Source organism: Bubalus bubalis, chromosome 4, assembly GCF_019923935.1.
Source record: "Bubalus bubalis isolate 160015118507 breed Murrah chromosome 4, NDDB_SH_1, whole genome shotgun sequence".
Classification (NCBI taxonomy): Eukaryota; Metazoa; Chordata; class Mammalia; order Artiodactyla; family Bovidae; genus Bubalus; species Bubalus bubalis.
Window position 1 is genome coordinate 149368070 of NC_059160.1, and position 17155 is coordinate 149385224.

Below are 17155 nucleotides of genomic sequence, written 5' to 3' on the forward strand. Positions count from 1 at the left end.
TATTTCATCCAGGGGATAACATTTTTTGCCTTGATTCTGTTTCCTGTTATTCTATTTGTAATTACATTTAAATAAGTATCTTGTTGATTAATTAACTTTTTGGAACTGAAAAACAAAGATGGGACCTCTTCTGGTGTAGAGGTGAGTGCCTAGACTTTTTTTTAAATAGGGAAGGCTTTTTTTTTTTTAAGATTTATGTATTTATTTTTGACTGCACTAGATCTTCGTTGCTGTGTGCGGACTTTGTCTAGCTGTAGCAAGTGGGTGTGCAGACTTCTCACTGTGGTGTCTCGTTGCTGAGCATGGGCTCTAGGCACACAGGCTGTAAATGTGGTGGTAGGACCGAGCAGTGGTTCATTAGCTGTGGGGCAGGGGCATAGTTGCCATGTAACATGTGAGATCTTGGCGAAGCAGGGATTAAACCTGTGTCCCCTGCATGGGCGGGTGGATTCTTAACCACTGGACCACCAGACTTTTTGTTTGATTAGTTGGATAGTGAAGGTGGTCTTTGCTGATTAAATGGTATAGTGGTACTGTCAACTGCCGTGTATTTTAAGATAAGCTTTTCTAGAGTATTTCTGTTTTCTTTGGTACTTTTGGTGATAAGATATTTTGTAAAAGTGAAAAACAAAATAGTAAATTTTTAGCTTAATATCACATAGTGGTGGGGGGCTTAGTAATGTTTTGTGCAGTAAATAAAGCTGGAGAAGTGTAAACTTGGACTAGTTACCTGACCTTTTCAAGTTTCGGTTTCCTTTTCTGTAAAATGGGAATAATCATAGTACTCTTACATGCTAACATTCTGAGAAGGGAAAATCATGACTCTCAGATATAAAATAAACACATGCCAACCATTTTATTTAACTCATTGTTAATTAGTGTACAGGTAAGATGTTGCAGTTTATTTTAAGGAGAATTGAGGACTGGAGATACATGTGGTCCAGGGAATCAGTCTATAAATATGACGATGATGGGGTGACATTTCAGTTTTCATCTCTACTGATTTTAATTTTTGATTTTTATAGATAAGAATTATTGCTATATATAATACATAATTATAAACTCCTGAAATAGCTCAAAGGTGATAATATGATGTGTACTTCATATTGCTGCTGCTATTTAGTCGTGTCCTACTCTTTGCAAATCCATGAACTGTAGCCCACCTTGGGATTAGCTTTGTCCATGTGATTTCCCAGGCAAGAACAGTGGAGGGGGTTGCCACTTCCTGCTCCGGGCTATCTTCTCAATCCAGGGATTGAACCCACGTCTCCTGCTTGACGGGTGGATTCTTTACCACTGAGCCACCTGTGAAGCCTATAATTAATGTTAGGGAAGAATAATTCTAATCTTTATATTTTCACAACTTTTATTAAGAAGAGCTGTTGACAAGTTCTCTGGTGGTAAAGAATCCACCTGCCAATGCAGGGAATCCAATGAGTTGGATCCAATGAGTCAGATCCCTGGTCTAGGAAGATTCCATATGAGGCTGGTCAGCTAGGCCTGTGTGCCACAGCTACTGAGCCTGTACCCTGGAGCCACAAGAGAAGCCACCGCAATGAGAAGCCCACACACTGCAAGCAGAGAGTAACCCTTTCTCACCACAACTAAAGAAAGTCCATTTGTAGCAACGAAGGCCCAGCACAGACAAAGATAAAGTAAGTAAATAAATATTAGAAAAGAATAATTGTTGAGTTGATAGCATAATTATTTTTCCTTTTTAGCCTGTTACTACAATTTATTATTGTAATATTTTTCTTCTGTTACTATTGTGTATTCTTGAGGGCAGGCACTTTGTTTTATTCTTTGCTCTGTGTCCTTAGTATCTCCAGCAATCTGTGTGACTTAAAAGACTTAAGTGAACAAATTTTGAGTGATGGAGGTGATTAAGAGACATAACCCTATATGAGAAAACTTATTTTTCTTTAGTGCTCGATTCTCTGGTTTGTGCTAATTTTATTTAGGTTTTTTTTTTTTTTTTTTGGACAGGCTGAAAACATAGCATCTTTACAAGCATATTTATTTTAATCTAATTATTAATTTTTGTCTTTTAATGTCATGCATTGAAATGTTTTGACTGCAGTATAAATAAAGTTTATAATAGTATAATCTTCAGAGGCAAAGATCTTTATTTTAGACCTGGTTATTCACTTTCATATTGAGTGGCCTTCAACTCTTTGAGCATTAGTTTTCTTCACAAGTGAAATGATATGATAACTCAAAACATCATAACTTTATAGTTTATTAAGAAAATTAAATGTAATAATAGGCATAAATTACCTAGCAAGGTGCCTGACGTGTAGTAAGTGATCAAAAAGCTTAGCTTTGGGACTTCCCTGGTGGTCCAATGGCTATGCAAAGGGCTCGAGTTCAATCCTTGGTTGGGGAACTAGATCCCATCTGCTCCAGCTAAGACCTGGCAAAGCCAAATAAAACTAGTAAATAAATTAAAAAAAAAAAACAACAAGCTTTAGCTTTTACATAACTATTTTTGATTTGAAGGACTCACAGATGTAATGTGATGGTGATTTATCACATTAATAATAGATATGATAAAGTAAAATGTGGGACCCTAAAATACCCTTATTTAAGTTGGTATTCAGGATGTTTATAGTCTTTTTGAATACATGATATCATAAGATATTCACCATACCTAATAAAATAATGTCATGATTTTTACTTATGTTAGTGGGCAAATAAGCTAACTTCTGAGAGTTAAATAAAAGGTCTGAATTTTGCTTAACACATTTTATGCTATGTAAATAAGGAATTTTAAAGCATTTCTAAGACATGCTCATTTAGGGTTCCCCTTTAAGCCCTCAGTTTAGCTGTTAATATCTAAAGTTAAGTGTAGGAAAAGAAGTTTTTAAAAATCTTAGTTGAGTATAATTGCAAAATGTTCTTATTTCCACCAGAAGAAATTCAGGGTATGTAAAAGAAAATTCTTAAGACAGAGTTTTTATTGTAACAGTACTATATGAATAGGCTTTTGAATATAATAGCTTATTGATAAAATTTTTGAATTTGTAAATGCATCATCTGTTAAAATCTTTAGAGTTCATATTAAATCTTAGGAAATTGTTCTTCATATATAGTCTGTGTATTGTAGTTCACTGTCAACTTTGCAGTGTATAATAATGAATTGTTAAATTGAGAATCTGGGATAGTACTTTCCAGGTTCTGTTTATTTGCTTGATACTCATCTTTACTGTAAGAAAGTGAGCTAAGTGAATTCCCTGGCTGTCCAGTTGTTAGGTTTGGTACTTTCACTTCTGGGGCCTGGGTTCAGTCCTTGATTGGGCAACTAAGATTCTGCAAGCTGAGTGGCACAGCTAAAACATAAAAAAGAGTGAACTAAACTGTTTGTTTCCTTAGGACCTACCCTGTGCATTGCTGCTTTTTAGGTGACCACACACTCTGAACTCCCTACTCCCCACTTGTTTCTTTTGTTTTCCCCCACAGAGGCATTGTTGCCATCCATTAAGAGCCAATAACTTCCTATTTTCTAATTTTATTCCTGTACCAGTCAAGATACTCATTCCTTCTTTGACATTTTCAGGACATTGTATTAACATTGATTTATAAAATTATTTTATTATGTATCTGTTTAATATTTATATTGGGCTTCCCAGGTGGTTCAGTGATAAGAATCTGCCTGCCAAGCAGGAGACATGGGTTCAATCCCTGGGTCTGGAAGATCCCCTAGAGAAGGAAATGGCAACCCACTCCACCATTCTTGCCTGGGAAATCTCATTGTTAGAGAAGCCTGGCAGGGTGCAGTCTATGGTGCCGGGGTCCAGCCCCGGCTGATCCAGGGTATTCGAAGGAGAGACGGTGTAGGCGAGGATCAGGAAACAATTGCTTAATTAAACGTTAATTAAGGATATAAAGAGTAATAGAATGAGGATAGCTCAGTAGGAAAATTCAGTAGAGAAAAGAGGCTGAGTAGTTGGTTTACGCGGGAGACCAATAAAACTTCAAGACAAGAAGTTTGCAACACTTACATAGGCCGCAGGCGTCCTTCCGTTCTCCCGAAGGAGAGGAGACACTGAGGCCTCCCCGGTCGGCTCTTAGAAGCCCAGGCATAATTAGCAAGCATGGCGGGTTCCGCTCTCCAGATGGAGACTCAGCCAGAATTTGGGAGAGAGAGCGACATGGGGAGACCAAGTTTCGGTGAACAAGGCCCGCTCTTTATTTTCCAAAGTAGTTTTTATACCTTAAGTTACGTATAGAGGATAATGGGGGAAGGGGTGGAGTCACGCAAGGACAGCAGTTCCTGGTTCTAATCAAAGCCAGGCTCTCAAACTTATCATATGCAAAAGTTCAGGTGATTTACATTATCTTCTGGCCAGGAGGCCTGTTAACATTTTAAGAAACTTATTTTTCTCTAAAGGTGATTATTCCAAAGTCAGGCACCAGCCTCCAAAAAAGCACTGCACAAAGCTGCATTCCTATAGGGCAAAGGTGAGGTGGGCTCAATCAAGAAAAGAATTAACTCAAGGGTCCAAGGTTACAAACATTGAGGTTACTACTTACATTTCTATACACCCATTATATCAATCAATACACTGCCAAGGACACAGTAGGTAAGGAGTATGGAGACTTAGCAGCAAACATTGGCCCAATAAGTGAAAGACCCTTCACCAATACAATTTCTAATCAATCATTTAACTACTCAAAGGAATCTGTGTTTAGACAGTTTAGAACATCTCCTGCCTCTCACAGTTGGGAGGCTCTGAACAATCACATGTGGCCGGAAAAACCTATTCAGGCAGGCTAGAGGATTTCCAAAGGAGTTTGTAGGTTGAAACACTGTCACACCCAGGAATTATTAACTGGAGCTGTAAGCTAACTCTTTTTTCAGAGAGAGGTAGTGGGGGACAGCCCCCTGTAAAGTCAGAGGTGTAGGTGAAAGCACAAAGCAGAAAGTAGGCAGACTCTGGTTTTGGGGGTAGATGCTCGAGAATTTCCAGGGGGACTCCTGAGGCTCGATCCCGCCTTTGCGTATGCCGAGCCTCTTTCCTCATGACCTTGTCATGGGTGGAGTGCCTCACACTGGGGCGGAGTGCCTCACGCTGGCTCCCGGCAGTGATAGAATTCTGGTTGAGCTATTCCAGATCCTGAAAGATGATGCTGTGGAAAGTGCTGCACTCAATATGCAATATGCACTCAATATGCAATATGCCGGCTCCTGGCACTATGGGGTCGCAAAAGAGTTGGCCATGACTTTGCAACTAAACAACAGCAACAATATATTATTAAGAAATGAAAGGCCTGAATTTTTTGTTAATGGAATTTGAAATAAGTGCAAGGTAAATAAGATAAGGAATATTTTCTCTTTTTAAAATTAGACACTTGTATGGTTGGCCGTAAAGATAAATATGTATGCATATATACACAGGGGTTGGTGAGATAAATGAAAAATTGACCTAAGGAACCCTATTTCATTCTATTCTCCTGCCTGAATCCCTCCCATGTAAAGCATTTAGAATCCAGTATGCAGTGATACAATCCTTGGACTCATTTTCATAGATCTTACTGGGTAGTAATTGCTGTCCATTCTATCATGAGCTATAATTTCCAACTTTTCATAAAGTCTCTGCATGAAAATTAGCAGCTTTCAAATAAGTGGGAAGAAGACTGGATGGTTGGTTGAAAGTTAGCTGACCATTGAGAAGCTCTGTTCTTGGTAAGAGTAGCAGGTTGATTGCAGGTGGTGTATAGTTAAATTGATGAGCTTTGCTGTTTAATCTTTGTGTATTTAGAAGTGATTTAACAATATGTAACAGAAAAATTTGAACATTTTTATAATTAAAAAATTTGTGATCGGACAAAATGAGCTTAGGTTTGATTTTATGAAAGCAATACCAATTATTATGCTTTATGAATATGGCATACAGTTTATGCAAATATGAGCAATTAAATAATAGTTCATTGTATAGATCAGGTTATTTTCCGTTAAGTTCAGAAAAGTAAGTTTTCCTACTTATGGACCACTAGGTATTTGCACTTTATGTGAAGTTATCACTTTCTCTTGTGTTAAAAATTGAATGAAATGTTCATTGGGTAAACTAATGCAATTCACATTTGAAAGTAATATTTGAACCCCTAAGAGTTATCTAAAAATACTGGGGAACTAAACTACTTTTTATTACTACTTTGCTACTATGTAAATGTGAAGCATTTACATAAATATATCATTTATCTTAAATGGTGAAAGATTTTAAACCTCTAAGTATATAGAATACAACTTTAAATTATTTAAAATAGTTCATTTTTCCTTCCCTAAACTTACAGATTTAATCCTACCCTGTGGAAAATTACACTAAATGTGAAAGATCATACTCACTAATAATGTAGTCAGTGTTGCAGTTATTTTAAAAGCAGAAACTATCAATTCTTAGCCATCTCCTTTAAGCACCTAAGGGTTGAGGTTTAATTTTGTAGCAGCAGTGACTGCAAGTAATGTACATGGCTTGGGACATGTACATAGCTGACTTGAGAGGGCTCATACTTTTGCATTGACTATGTTGTAGGTGGAGTAGCAAGCTCAGCCATTGGGCTGTTCTGTGTATAATTAAACCTTTCATATAGGAAGCTGTAGCAGGTTGATGCTTTATCCTCACCCCCTTAAGGGCTCCTTAACATTTTTTCAAATGGCTTTGTTCAACTTAGAACTCATGTTAGAAAATTGAAATGTAAAGAAAAGAAAAAAAATGACAATTTTTTTTTCTTTCCACTTGTATGTGAGTCGGTGTGTGTGTTTATATAGTTCTTACAATTGGAGAACTTGGAGGAGAAAACGTTTGCTTTGTTTTTAAGGCAAATTCAGTTTGTGTCATGTAGGTTTATAGAACGACCAAAACACAATGTTAGGGAGAGTAATGTAAAAAGAATATTGAAAATGAAGGAAAATGGACTAAGAAGAGTATATTTCTTGAATATGGTGCTTAGTTCTGGTAACCATATATATATTTAGATGACATGACAAACTTGTTTGGATGACGTTGGGCAAGTCATCCAAACAAGGCTTCCCTGGTAGGCTCAAATGGTAAAGAATATTTATGGACCACTAGGGTTTCCCTGTGGCTCAAACAGTAAAAAATTCTGCCTGCAATTCAGGAGACCTGAGCTCAATCCCTGGGTTGGGGAAATCCCCAGGAAAAGGAAATGGCAACCCACTCCAGTGTTCTTGCCTGGTGAATTCCGTGAACAGAGGAGCCTGGCGGGCTACAGTCCATAGGGTCGCAAAGAGTCAGACGCAACTGACTGAATTTCACTTTTTCCCGTGCCTCTGTTGGCTCATTTGTCCACTGTAAAATGCACACTGTACACTTGGCTTTGTGAGGGTGAAATGTAAAATATAAGAAGAGTATGTACTACTCAGTAAGGTGCTGGCACATAAAATCATTTCACAGATGTTATTAAACTTCAGTATCATCATTAAAGATTATGTGATTTAATTTTTCCGTGTTTTCATAACATATTTGTATGAATAAGTGGTACACACTGACATATTGGCACTGTTCAGAGCCATTTTCAAAATAGTCCTTTATTATACATTCAATTGCTGTTTCTTATTTTAGATACAAATGTAGAGATTGAGATATGTGTTGTTATCTCATAAAAATTAAATTCCAGTTCTCTCTGTCATTCTTTAGGTAAATGATAAAAGTTTGTCAGAAATTCCCTGGCAGTCTAGTGGTTCGGACTTGGTGCTTTCACTGCTGAGGGCCCAGGTTAGTCAGTGAACTAAGGGAGAAGGCGATGGCACCCCACTCCAGTACTCTTGCCTGGAAAATCCCATGGACAGAGGAGCCTGATAGGCTGCAGTCCATGGGGTCGCAAAGAGTCGGACATGACGGAGTGACTTCACTTTCACTTTCATGCACTGGAGAAGGGAATGGCAACCCACTCCAGTGTTCTTGCCTGGAGAATCCCAGGGATGGGGGAGCCTGGTGGGCTGCCGTCTATGGGTCACACAGAGTCAGACACGACTGAAGTGACTTAGCAGCAGCAGTGAACTAAGATCCCACAAAGCCATGAGACAGGGCCAAAAAATAAAGCTTGTCTTACACAGAGTTATAGCCATCTTTTTATTTAATTTTCTAATATTCTTCTATTTATATTTCCCAAAATGCAATATGTATGTTTCGGCTTTTTAAAAGTATCGCTCTCAAGTTCTTTGACATTCTTATATTTAAAAGGTGGAGTCTAATTTCCCTGTTCTTAAATATGGGCCAAACTTAGTAACTAGTTTCTAACAAATAGAATGTATGGCATTGATGATGTGCCATTTCTGTGGCTAGGCCCTTAAAGGTATTGTTGCTTCCACATTATTTTCTTTTGGATGCCCATAGTAATAAAGTCAACTGGTATGTCATGAGGATACTTAATCAGTCAGTGGAGAGGTCCACATGGGAAGGAACTAAAGTTTTCCACCTCCAAGGAGCACCAACATGCTAGCCATGTGCAGGAGCCAGCCCCAGTCACTATAACCTAATGAGATACTCTGAGCCACAACTCCTCTGCTAAGCTACTCCCAAATTCCTGACCCATTAAAAACTATATAAGGTTACGTTTCTTACTTTAAGCCACTGTATTTGGTAGCAACAGATAACTAAGAGTCACAGAGTCCAAATTTTTAAATGTACAAGACTATGTAGTGAAAAGTAGATTTTCTTCCTGTTCCCATACTCTGCTCACCTAGCTCATTTAATTAGATGTGATTCCTATAACAGATTTCTTGTATCCTTCTAGAAATATGTTATTCTTTTACAACTATGTGCATATCTGTCAATGTGTGTTTTTGTCATGTGTTATACTATATATACAGTTTTGTATTTTCAATTTTTTTCTTAATAGTATATCTTGGAGATCGTTCCATATCAGTATGAAATAAATCTGGCTAGTTCTTTTTAATGGCTATAATGGTCCATTCTGTGATAGTATTATAATTTGATTAATTACTACTTCTTGACATTTAAATGGTTTATAGAGATGCTTTAGGAGTGCCTTAATATACATGTTGTTTTCCATTTGTATGTCTTTATAATTTAGTTTTAGAAATAAAATTGCTGACTGAAAGAGCATAGACATGGTAAATTTTTAAGCAAATAAGCAAATTTGTCCACATAAACATTTTACCAATTTTTATTTCCATCAGAACTGAATGAACATGTTTGTTTTAGTACATCCTTACCATTCAGAGTATACTTGGGATCTTCTTTATCAATATGCTATGTAAAAAGAAGATCTCATTGAAAGTTTACATTTCAATTTCTCTGGATGACATGAATTACTTGGATGGAGTAAACTATTTTCTGAGAGAAATAAATCACCAAAACTTCATTCTAAAAAGAGAAAAATCTGAGTGGTATAATGCTCATATGAGAAATACAGATTATCAACAAGCTTCCTCTCCACAAGTGTGAAAATCCCAGATAATTTTGCTTAGAAAATATACCAGACTTGTGAAGAGTAGATTATTTGAAGATAGACCATTGAGCAGTGTAGGTGAAAAAACCTTTTCTTTTCTTTTCTTTCAAGCTTGTCTCACATTGATACCATAACCCAACAAGGAAAGCAGAAAGAAAAAGGAAGAAGCAGACATAAAACTAAAAGTGTAGATTAATACTATTTATGACTATTGTGAAGAAAAGCCTCAAGTACAATATTTGGAAGTAAATTTCAGTTTAAATTTAGTGCCACGTTAATAATTGTCAGTGATCAAACTGAGAAATAGGATTAATTCTGGGAATGCAAGGATGGTTCATTGTGCCAAAATCTATAATTTGGACCCATAGTAATAAAACAAAGGAAAAATAGGATCTTCTCTGGAGATGCTGAAACAACTTCCATTAAAGAAAACAGGTATATGTTTCCTTAGTACAGTCTGCCTCTTTTATCTCTAATGACAGTATCCTATTTTATAGATAAAATGGAAAAATAATTTAGCACTACTTTTGTTGAGGGAATTCCCTGGTGGCTCAGACTGTTAAGAATCCACATGCAGTGCAGGAGTCATGGGTTCCATCCCTGGGTCGGGAATATCCCCTGGAGAAGGGAATGGCTACGCATTCCAGTATCCTTACTTGGAGAATGATAACCGAGGAGCCTGGCGGACTACAGTCCATGGCGTTAGAGTCAGACCCAACTGAGCGACTAAGCACAGACGCACGTTTATTGTGTCTTTTGTGTAAAACCTCAATAGAATGAAGTAAATACTGTTGTCAACAAAGAACTAATACATTAGCTGCATTTAAAATTAAAATGTTGAGGTGCTTATATTAATAGATGCTAGAAACTAAACCTCATTTACGATAGCAAACAAAACGATAATACAACTTTTGGACAGACATCAGTCTTTATTTTTGTTTTCTGCAATCTCTTCGCCACCAATCCTCTTTCATATTTCCTGTTTTTATTTAAACATTCTTTTTTTCTGCCCTTATTTTTATTTCTCTTTGTTTTCTCTCTACTCCCATTGTTGTGTGACTTTATATGAGCTATAAGAATAATTTAATACCAGAGACATTACAGATAGGAATATTACAATGCGTACAGAAAATACTACTATTATTATAATTTACTATTGTTGCTTACATCAAGAAGTACAAAAATAAGCTATTCATGGGCTAATTTTTGTTCTTTACAGATGCAGGGAAATGCCTAAATTTCAATCTTACTGATGTGTTTTCCAAGTTTTAAATCATGCTTCTAGTTTTGAAAACCATACTTGATTTTTATTTCTCAGAAATATGATACTCTAAATACATTGATAAATGATTATTTAAGTCATTTTACTTCAATCAAAGTAGCAAGGCCAGAATAATTTAATTTCCCAGAAGAATAATGGAATAAAAATCAGTGTAATTCTATGGAACATTAGCCTATATTTCTATTTCTTTAACTTTGAAATCATTTGTTGCCTTTAGCTGGATCATATTTCTTGAATTTTACTTTAATAATAATTTGCTAATGTAAAAAATTGCTATATAATGGGATTAGTAATGCCATACTCTATTAAGCTGATGCTCTCTTAAAAATTGTTTATGATAGCAATATAAAATGAGAGGTATATGTAGTTTTGAATGATCTTAACATTACTGTGTATCTTTTTATTTAAGTTTAAAATATACTCATATTGTTTCTATCACCAGTATTTTTCTTTTAGTGGTTAGCACAAAGAGCTATATTATGATGGTGAGACTATGAAAAGGTAAATTTATGGTTAGTTTCCAAATCTGCTCTAGAGTTTATTACCATCTGGTCTCTTTGGAGACTATTATAATTATTCATGGAAGTGTTTTCAACACACAAAAAAGGAAGGTTTGTGTATTGGCAGAAAGCAAGAAATACCAGTGGTTTAAACCACATGTAGTTTTCTTAGAATTAGGCAAGGGAAATGAACTTAAGAACTAATTGAGAATCATTAGTAGTTATGTGGTTTGTCTCAACTTTGTCAGAATTTCATTCATAAAGAACAAAATACTGTACAAGAAAAACTGAAGGTCATAGAAATACAGTAACTCCATTTGGCATATTTTATTTTCATTTTAATCAGTGAAATGTTAGGATGGTCTCAAATCTTGGTGTAAACCTCAGAAATACGATGAGGAATGTATGTCAAATTTGAGGGCTTTTGAAATAAAAGCAAAAATATATTCATGTTAAAATAATTGTAGAGATGAGAATGCCTTTATTAAAGATATTTGTCTTGGATTTAATGCAAACATTATATTAAATAATTTTACATGTGTTCTGGACTTATGTTACTCTCCAGAGTAGCAGTTTGCAGTGTTTTAAGCTTAAGTTGATTTAATAGTAAAAGGATAAAAAGAAATGTCTTTTTACTTTTCCATTCTCAGAGTTGGAGAGAGGTCTATAAAAAATGAGATGACAAGTCAAAAAATTGAATTCATCTATTTTTATTCAGCAATTTTAAACAAAAAATGGCTGGTGGGCTGGGAATATACAGGAAATTTAAATTTGTGATTGAGAATAAGAAATGCATTTGTGGTTTAAAAAAGAAATACCAGCATGTCGCATTAAAGTTATGGTATCTACAGTATTATACAGTTAGCAGGAAAATGTATTACATCAGGGGGCATGTTGCACTTTAGAGAGCTAGTGTGGGGATGCAGATGAAGAGAATAACTCCATAGAAGGCATGAGCATTAATAATCCAGTCAGAGAGGAAGAACTCTGCTGTCTCGCATGTAACATAAAACAGATGTTACGTTCTATTAAAAACCTCCTTAACTAAAATGAATGTTTAGATCACTGGTCAATAAGAAAAACATGAACAATGGCAGTGTAATGATTTTGAAAATTTATTCCATTTGTCAGTTAATATTGGTGGTAGGGAGGGTGAAGGGAAGCTTGCTAAATGTTATTGTATTTTGGATATCTTAATTTAGAAAGCTGAAAGACAGCAGTGAACTATATTTGTTTTTAATTTATTTTACACGTTTAAGCTCGTTTCTTTCTCAAATTATTGTAAAAGCCAACAAGAGATTTAGAAACTATGAGTTCTGATTTAATATGTCTGAAGAGGTGATTTAAATATATCTAAAAGTTTTAATTAATTAAATGAATGCTGGAAACATTGTTAAGTAGTTGGCAATGGAAAGAAGACATATGGAGAGAAGGACATTGGGGATGTTACCACAAGGTGCTAGATACCTTTCCTTTTTTTAAAAAAAAAGATTTACCTTTTCTTTTCCCTTAATATTTTTAACCATTAGAAAATTTTAGGTGTAACAAGTAAAATTTTAGGTGTAAAAATTAGGTGTAAAGTACATGCAATAAAATTGACTTTTTAATGTACGGTTGTGTCAGTTCTGACATATGCACACAGTCATGTAGCCAGTACCAGGGTACAGGATATATTTTAGTTCCCCTACCCCAAATGTCCCCTGTGCTCTATTGTAGTCAACCTTTTCCCCACCTCAGCTCCTAGCAATCAGTGCTCTGTTTTTGTTGGCAGATATAGACCTCCTTGGTTGATGTGCCAAGACCATAAGGCTCTGATTGCTCTCTTTCCTGGGACATTTCTCAGTATTATTTATACAGCTGGTGGACTTAAGACATGAGGTAACTGTCTCTTGCCAGACAAAGAGCAGACTTAGTTACTGTTTGCTATAAAATTGGTAGAGTCCCCAAGCTTTATGTTCCTCACCTGCCAGTGGAAACCCAGAGCATATATAGCATCTCTCTGAACCATATCCTATTACCTCCATAGGACTTGGAGCAAGGGGAAATAGTGCAAATATGCCTATATTTGAATGCCTTGCCTTGAGTAAAATAAAGTCTTTCCCTTTGACTCAGGAGTCTCATGTCTTCTGTCAATGAATTAGTACCAGACTTTTTTTTTTTTGTAATTAGCTTTTAAAACATGATAAAATCAAATCCCATATCTCATAGTTTTCTGTTTTTATAGTTTAACCTTTTACAGTGTTTCATATTGAGAGATCCAGCTCCTGGCTGAAAACCCACATGTGATTTTTCAAGGCGTCATAGAGATTGACAAAGGTTTTATATGGTGGGCTTTAAATGGGAAAGCTGCCCTCCCTACTCCTGACTTGGTACAAAGCCAATCAACTGTCTCTGAAGGGAGTTGCAGTCAAGGACTCGTCCCACATGGCCAACCATGCTCATCCTTACACATGTCAGTATTCCTAGGCCAAGTGCCTTCGTTTGGAAACTTGACTGGGGCTTTCATTGAGACCTGGCTTAGATTTCTATGTGAAGACCTTCTTATTAGGGAAGTTAAAGAATTTTGAAGACACCTTTCTGTTCTGTGACTTAGTACTCAATACTTTTCTACACCTGGCTCTCCTTCCATCTTACTCCAGACCCAAGGTCTTAAAACTACTGGAGCCTTTTTTTGCAGACTCTCCTTGGAAGGAAAGTTATGACCAACCTAGATAGCATATTCAAAAGCAGAGACATTACTTTGCCAACAAAGGTTCGTCTAGTCAAGGCTATGGTTTTTCCTGTGGTCGTGTATGGATGTGAGAGTTGGACTGTGAAGAAGGCTGAGCGCCGAAGAATTGATGCTTTTGAGCTGTGGTGTTAGAGAAGACTCTTGAGAGTACCTTGGACTGCAAGGACATCCAACCAGTCCATTCTGAAGGAGATCAGCCCTGGGATTTCTTTGGAAGGAATGATGCTAAAGCTGAAACTCCAGTACTTTGGCCACCTCATGTGAAGAGTTGACTCATTGGAAAGGACTCTGATGCTGGGAGGGATTGGGGGCAGGAGGAGAAGGGGATGACAGAGGATGAGATGGCTGCATGGCATCACTGACTCGATGGACATGAGTCTGAGTGAACTCCGGGAGTTGGTGATGGACAGGAAGGCTTGGCGTGCTGCGATTCACGGGGTCGCAAAGAGTCGGACACGACTGAGCGACTGATCTGATCTGATCTTGGAAGTGAAGCAACCCCCACATTGGTTAAGATTCACCTGATCTTTGATTAGTGTACTGGTCTTTGGGGGGAACATATGGAGCAGTAGGGACCTGACACTTTCTACAATTTAACCTCTTTTTTTTTTTCTTTAATTTTTATCAGAGTGTAATTGTTTACAATATTGTTTCAGGTGTAAAGCAAAGTGAATTTGTTACACATATACATTTATCCACACTTTTTTAGAATCTATTCCCATTCCCATGTAGGTCATTATATAGTATTGAGTAGAGTTCTCAGTAGGTCCTTATTAGTTATCTATTTTATATATACTTGTGTTTATATGTCAATCCTAATCCTCCAATTTATCCCTCCTCCCCTTTGCCCCCTGGTAACCATAAGTTTATTTTCTACATCTGTAACTCTATTTCTGTTTTGTAGATAAGTTAATTTGTACCTTTTTTTGTTCTTATAGATTCTGTATATAATCTGTATCATGTATTTGTCTTTATCTGACTTACTTCACTCAGTATGACAATCTCTAGGTCCATCCATGTTGCTGCAAATTAGTCTCTTTCTTATAGTATCACTGTAAATGATGAAAGACTTAATTAGTTTCAGTTTGATTTGTTGTCTTTTTTAAATTTTTGGTGCACAGCTTATGGGTTCTTGGTTCCCTAACCAGGAATTAAACCCTTGCTCTCAGCCTTGAAAGATAGAATCCAAACCACTGGTGTGCATGCATGCTCAGTTGCTGTGTCATGTCTGAATCTTTGTGACCCCATGGACTGTAACTGCCAGGCCTTGCATGGGATTTCCTAGGCAAGAATACTGGAGTGGGTTGCCATTTGTGTCTCCAGGGGACGTTCCTGACCTCAGGATCAAACTTGCATCTCCTGCTTAGCAGGCAGATTCTTTACTGCTGAGCCACCAGGGAAGCCCTCTTAATCACCTGGATCACCAGGTAATTCCTGGCTTGTCTTAATCAACTACGCTGATATCTGACAGCCCATCTTTCTTCAATTCACTTGAGTTCCTGACACATATAAATGGAATCATTTAGTCCATCAGTTCAGTTCAGTCGCTCAGTCATGTCTGACTCTTTGTGACCCCATGGACTGTAGCATGCCAGGCTTCCCTGTCCATCACCAACTCCTGGAGCTTGCTCAAACTCATGTCCATCGAGTTGGTGATGCTGTCCAACCATCTCATCCTCTGTTGTCTCCTTCTCCTCCCGCCTTCAATCTTTGCCAGCATCAGGGTCTTTTCCAGTGAGTCAGTTCTTCTGATCAGGTGGCCAAAGTATTGGAGTTTCAGCTTTAGCCTCAGTCCTTCCAATTAATATTCAGAGCTGATTTCCTTTAAGATTGAATGGTTTGATCTCCTTACTGTTCAAGGGACTTTCAAAAGTCTTCTCCAACTCCACAGTTCAAAAGCATCAATTTTTTGGCCCTCAACCTTCTTTGTGGTCCAACTCTTACATTCATACGTGACCACTGGAAAAACCATACCTTTGACTGGATGGACCTTTGTTGGCAAAGTAATGTGTTTGTTTTTTAACATGCTGTATAGCTTTGTCATAGCTTTTCTTCCAAGGAGCAAGAGTTTTTAAATTTCATGGCTGCATTTAGTCCATAACTGTTGAATTTTCTTTGCTTTGGTTGGCACAAGTACATCAGAGATTATCATACCTTTTATTGAGTATGAGTAGTTTGTTTCTTTTGTGACTGAGTAATATTCCATCATGTTGATGTACTGCAGCTTGTATATCTGTCCCTAATGGAGGAATACTTAGATTGTTTCCAGTTTTGGTGATAACTGATAAAACTGCTATAAACATTTCTGTATATATTCTTTATTAGCAAATGTTTTCATTTCGCTAGAAGTGGAATTGCTGGATCACATGCTTAATAAGAAACTGTCAAAGTGGCTGTTATCATTTTACATTCCCACCAGCAGTATATTAAGAGATTTAGTGGCTTCACATTCTTGCCAGTACTTGGTATTGTTGGCTTTTGTTATTTATCCACTGTAACAGGGGTAAAGTAGTTTCTCATTGTTTTATTTATACTTCCTAACGATTTTGAGCATATTATTCTTTTTTTTTTTTTTTTTTTTTTACTATCTGTATACCTTCTTTAGAGCAATATTCAGATCTTTTAAAAAAAAAATAAATCATGTTCATTTTTCGACCCTAGTTGAGGGTCAGAACTATATTCTTCTATATTTTCTTCTAGAAATTTCATTGTTTTACTTGTTATATTTAGGTCTGTATTCCATTTTGAGTTTTTGTGTTTGTAGAATGAGATAGGTAGCAATGTTTCTTTTTAATCCTCACTTTGGCATATAGGTATCCACTTGTTCCAACCATTACCCTTTCCTGAAATCTTTTTAAATCACTGTAATTGCCTTTGTACTTTTTTCAAAATCAATTCTGTGGTTGTTTTTCTGTACTGTATGTTCTGTCCCATTGATCTATATGTCTTACTCTGTTTCCAATATGCTGTGGTGATTTCTGTAGCTTTATAGTAACCCTTGATGTATTTGTTTTCTGTGGTCTCTATAATCATATTAAGTTGAATCTAAAAGTTGAAATTATTACATTTCACAGGTTGAAATTTTTTCACATTTATATTCATGTGCAGGCGTGCTCAGTCACTTCGGTCGTGTCCAGCTCTGTGTGACCCTGTGAATTGTAGCTCGCCAGACTCCTTTGTCCATGGGATTCTCCTGGCAAGAATACT

The 17155-nt window shown here is 36.6% G+C and overlaps 1 protein-coding gene and 1 long non-coding RNA gene across 6 annotated transcripts in view; one reads left to right on the forward strand and one right to left on the reverse strand.

The window, feature by feature from the left end:
- The window catches only part of ADK (adenosine kinase), a 566593-nt gene that overhangs the window by 198754 nt on the left and 350684 nt on the right, over positions 1-17155 (forward strand). The gene's annotated exons all lie outside the window — the stretch shown is intronic.
- On the reverse strand, positions 2224-4040 carry LOC123333444. The gene is made up of 2 exons (XR_006550852.1): positions 4002-4040; positions 2224-2413 (listed from the first exon to the last, which is right to left on the reverse strand). It is a non-coding gene; the product is annotated as an uncharacterized LOC123333444 (long non-coding RNA).